We start from the raw sequence: 5777 nt of genomic DNA, 5'->3' as shown, positions 1-5777 counted from the left end.
AGGGTTGGACTGACTTACAAGTTCTAATTAGGGTTGCACTGACCTACAAGTTCTAATTAGGGCTGGACTGACCTACAAGTTCTAATTAGGGCTGGACTGACCTACAAGTTCTAATTAGGGTTGGACTGACTTACAAGTTCTAATTAGGGCTGGACTGACCTACAAGTTCTAGGGCCAGACTGACCTACAAATTAGGGCTGGACTACAAGACCTACAAGTTCTAATTAGGGCTGGACTGACTTACAAGTTCTAATTATGGTTGGAATGACTTACAAGTTCTAATTAGGGTTGGACTGACTTACAAGTTCTAATTAGGGCTGGACTGACCTACAAGTTCTAATTAGGGTTGGACTGACTTACAAGTTCTAATTAGAATTGGACTGACTTACAAGTTCTAATTAGAATTGGACTGACTTACAAGTTCTAATTGGAGTTGGACAGAAAACGAACAAGTGATCTTTGTCCTGATCACGAAACCGTATAAATTTCATAACCAAATTTTCTGAACAAAGGAGCCAAAAGGGTTAATAGAATTGTATTGTGGTTGCTGCCAAGTTATAAGGCTTTAGTTAATGAAGCTATTTCTTGAAAAGAAATATGGGTAATTATTATTTTTTTTAATAATTCATCGTATAAAATTTGGGAACCAGATTTTCATGAACAATGTGGCTAATTTTAGTTCTGGGAACTGTTGCCATTATATTTAGTTAATAGCTATTTCTTATATAAATATATATATTTTTAATAATTCATATATAAAATTTGGGAATATATATGAATGGATGTGGCTATATAGTTCTATATATATATATATATGTATATAATATATATATATATATATATATATATATATATATATATATATATATATATATATATATATATATATATATATATATATATATATATATATATATATAGTTTGTGCGCACGTCCGAGTATATATGTTCATTTATATCCACCTACGTGTCTTTTCACTTGAAATGTTAGGCACCTCGTTTCCTCACCTGTAGGATTTTGTTGCGAAGAACCGAAATACATCACAGTGAAAGAACAACAATTATTCCATTGACATTTGGCTAAAAATAACTGCTATTTTGCTCCCCGTCATTCATTCTTTTCCATGAAACAAGCCTCCTCTTTTTATTTAATTCTATTTGGGTCAGCCGCTAGCCAGTCAAACTATTTTATTGAAAATATACGAAAATTATATTTTATGCCGGGATTTATTTTCTATAAGCAAGAAATGACTGTTTTAATATTTCATATTTTTGTATCCATTTATCAGTTAACCCATTTATCAATCTAATTGTTATTTCATTTTATTCATTATTTCTTTGTTACCATTCTCGATTTATAACGTAAATACGCAGTACTGATGACAAGCTTTCATAATTATAATTTTTAAAATAATTTACTTTTCTAGCTTCACTGAATTATCATTTCTTAGCTTCTTATTTCCCTGACTTTCTCGAATGAGAGGAGGAAAGAGACAGAGTTCAAGAGCTAGGTGAATTTTCCAGAGTGCATGGGGCTGTTTGACGTGCTGCTGATGAGCTCTCCTAGTAGGTGTGTAATGCTTATATCAGTAAGTTACTTTTTTATTTCATGGGTTGCCTTCACAAAGCAATGATGCTCAATTTTATTAAAGTTAAGTCAGACAATTAAGGAACTTTGTTGTAAGTTTTGTTACAAACTAGTGAATTTACAACAAAAATATTGTCCACCTAAAACGGGAAAAGCAAAAGTGCTTTGTTGTTTACACACAGCTGGAAAACAAATTTTATTTATCGTTCAGGTAAACTTTCTCTTTATGTTTTAGAACCATCTCATGGGGTTACTTGACGGCGTTCTCTTTCCATGACTTCACAGTAAAACATTGGTACAAAATCCCCAGGCTCCCATGAGTTCGTGTTACATTTAAAAGAGCCACGTAAGAGAAAAACAAGGTGGTTGTCTTCAGAATGAAATGGCTTTCTTTATGCAGCATATTTCAGAGGTATGAAGTAAGGAATCCAACAAATCAGAAAATGAAATTTAGAGAAATACTTATGATGTTTGTCTTTCATTTTAAATTAAGGTTGATATATAGATTACATTTATATTTATTTCTTCAACAGTGTGGATTACGCAATTTATGTATGTATGTATGTATATATATATATATAAATATATATATATATATATATATATATATATATATATATATATATATATATATATGTATGTATGCATGTATAATCACTGAATTTGTAAGAAGAAAAAAATTATATACTAAACTCCCGAAGGAATCCGAGATATTTTGAGAGAAAATTAAAGAAGTCAGGATATCTAAACGCCACCGCGTCATAGTGTTCGTAGACGGAAGGCATTAGCGATAGAATTTATAAAAATCATTCTAATGTTGTAAGGAATTATAGACTTAATTATGTTAGAGTTTTGATCAGATGACACAGGATCCATGACATATCTTGTATATTTTCATTTTGCTAAAAATTTTCTTTCAACAAAAGTCGAAATCTCGGTCAGAAACGCATTTCTTATTTTTAATTCCGTTTTAGTTTTGAAATGTTGACAGATAAACCCTTCATATAATTAATGTATAAATATATATCATCTCCAATTGCCCAGTTTAGTATATATGATATTCAAATATATATATATATATATATATCTAAGTATGTGTGTGTAGTGTGTAGAGACAGCTGTGTGTGATATGTATGTATGCATGTATAATCACTTTTGTATTCATTTATCACACATTGCCACAGGTGAAAAATAAGAGACGGGGACGATCAGTACTTCGTCAATGGCTTGAAAATAAAGTCGAAACCGGTCAACTAATCCAGTGATGAATAACAGATCAAAACGTCCTCACAGTTACTCACAGCCATCTCTTTTTGTCCTGCCATCGAAAACAGAAAAGACACAAATCTGGATCAGCAGTAGGCGGGGGAGACCTGCCAGTCTGCACATATCTCTCTCTACCTCACATAAAAAGAGAATGAAAAAACAAAAGAGGGAAAAGTGTTCGCATGCCAACACACAAACCGAAATGTATTTGAACACACTCCAGGGAATTCGAATCCCTTTGGCGAGGCGTGGAAGGCCAGAAACGGGAGGAGAAATTTAAAGGGTCAACTAACGTCACCGAAGGCTTTCGGAATGGTGAAAGGAGAATATTATTATTCCTCTTTATCGGAGAAAAGTTTCAACAGCCTATTTCTTTAATTCTTTTTATCCAGAAAATACACAGTTCTTCACACACACACACATACACATTATATATATATATATATATATATATATATATATATATATATATATATATATATATATATATATATATATATATTATATATATATATATATATAGATAGATAGATAGATAGATAGATAGATACTTATATATAAGGTGAACAACTTTTAAGATATATTCTATCGTGTATTCCCGTCTGAAGTTCTTAAGAATATATTTTCATACAATTAGTAGTCACCTCAGACCCTTATAGCTTCAGCTTGAAATCTTCTATGAAACCACCAACTTCCGAATATTTATAACTTTTAGTTGCTGAAAAACTCGGACACGTAATTATGATAACATGACTAATGACAGGTAATTATACATCACAGCCTCCATTGGGTGGTTGAATACTCCCATTTCCAATGATTGTACAGTTCTAATATATATGTTTTTTAAAACATAATTCAGTTTCCCATTATCCACCCTGTTGCGACTGGAATGCATCACGCATTCCATCTCCTTAAGGAGGGAAGAAATATAATAAACTTTACACAAAGAAGCATAACAAACTTTACTCACTCCACAGAAACAAACTGCTTGTTGAGATTCTGCAATGGAGCAATATTGATAAATATGACCCTAAACTAGGATAAGCAAGGTGACCTACATTTCTCACAAAGGGAGCAGGAGTAGGAGACTTTGACAGTCAATAATGGTGTATTGTTAAAACGATATTCTGAAAGCCTCCCCCAAAAAAAAATGAATAATTACTAAAGAAGGGGTTTCTGTTGCTTAAATTTATCAAAACTTTATTGTTTTACAGTATACATATCGACGGCCGTTTGAAGCGACGTTTTGACAAAAAACATTATTATTATTATTATTATTATTATTATTATTATTATTATTATTATTATATTATTATTATTATTATTATTATTATTATTATTATTATTGCTGCTGTTGTTCAGAATATGAAACCTATTCATATGGATTCACACTACAGAGGCCATTGTCTTGAAATTCAAGCTTCCTATGAAATTATAGAAGATACTAGGAAACAGAAAAAGAAGAGATCAGTTATTATAAAAAAGATAAACTAAATATTTATAAATAAATTGATAAAATGAAGTATTAAAATCAACGCTAGAAAAAGAGATTAAAAAGCCAGCAGTTTCTATGGACTCAGATTAAATGATTTTGAGTTCATTACTTTCGTGATACTAATAGCTTAGAAAGTGACTTGCGGAAAATTTGAATCATCTCTTTTATTCTGACACAATTACTTCAACGTGAAGCTTTAATGACAAGTAGTCGTCTCTGTGTTACTAATAGCAACAGCATGACAGCCAAGTTATGCACATTAATGGAGAAATTAATTCCAGGACATATTCCTAGAAACTAAATTAGTTACAAATCTTGACAGCGCTACCTCCAAGAATAATTATGCTTGTAATACGAAACGTGTCTCATTTCTAGACAGCTAAATAGCATTACAGTTTTACATGCGAAGAAAAGACAGTGCAAAGAATTTGTCTCTTGAAAGATGTAAAAGTGTGATTTCTTTTTAACTTAAAATACATACAAATGTTATTTCTTTTTCATTTCAAATACATAAAAAGTCTTATTTTATGCAACTCTCCCTGCTGAAACCATCATTAAACACGATTTACCACATGTAAAATAAAGACTTTTAGATAAATGTTATTTGGGACCTATAAGCACAGTGCATGAGAATCAGCACTGCATGAACTCGGAATAGACGTCTGTTGAATTCTGCATGTGGAACATGCAAACCACAATATTTGTCGAACGTCCTGACCCTAAGCCAAATATTTATGTTGGATACGTCGAGGACCGTTTCCTCTCAACCGACAACGCCACTTACAGTTCAAACTCAAAAAGAAACCCGCAGCGGAATCCGCTTTGCAACTAGAAAGACGGCTTATCTAGATCAGGGATCATCATCTAATCTGATATATGAATTTACCGCAATAATAAAAAAAATATAAGGAATAAACTCTTGAAAAAAGAAATAATCAGCCGAAGCAGACTATATGTTTAACTGGTGCAGATCTCATCTTATGTTTTCTACGTCTGTGAATTGTTTGTGATGCACATTAGTAATGATCTGCCAGTTGTCACTATTGTAATAATTTTCCGAGTTTTACTGCTTTTGTAGCTAATAGGTACTGATGAAATGCTTAGGTTCGTAATAATACATAGTTAAAATTAAGGTGATTAAAAGTGTCTGGAATACAGTGCTAAATGAGTCCCATTACTGTTGAAAGAAAGTGTTATTAATTGAATCTCTCAGTAAATAAGCTAACTGGGGTAATTATTCATTAATGGTTGACCTTGCTGAGATATTTACAAATTTCGTCTTTTTGATATGAAACGAATTTTGAGTCCGTTTCTCGCTTACTTCCATAGCAATTATTTTGCTTACATCTATATAAATGAAAAACCCCAAATGGAGCTGAACAATACGGGGAATTGTCTTATGTTATTGTGTTCAGGGAAGGCACACATA

The sequence above is a fragment of the Macrobrachium rosenbergii genome, chromosome 7, assembly GCF_040412425.1.
Source record: "Macrobrachium rosenbergii isolate ZJJX-2024 chromosome 7, ASM4041242v1, whole genome shotgun sequence".
Classification (NCBI taxonomy): Eukaryota; Metazoa; Arthropoda; class Malacostraca; order Decapoda; family Palaemonidae; genus Macrobrachium; species Macrobrachium rosenbergii.
This window is presented reverse-complemented; position numbering follows the sequence as displayed.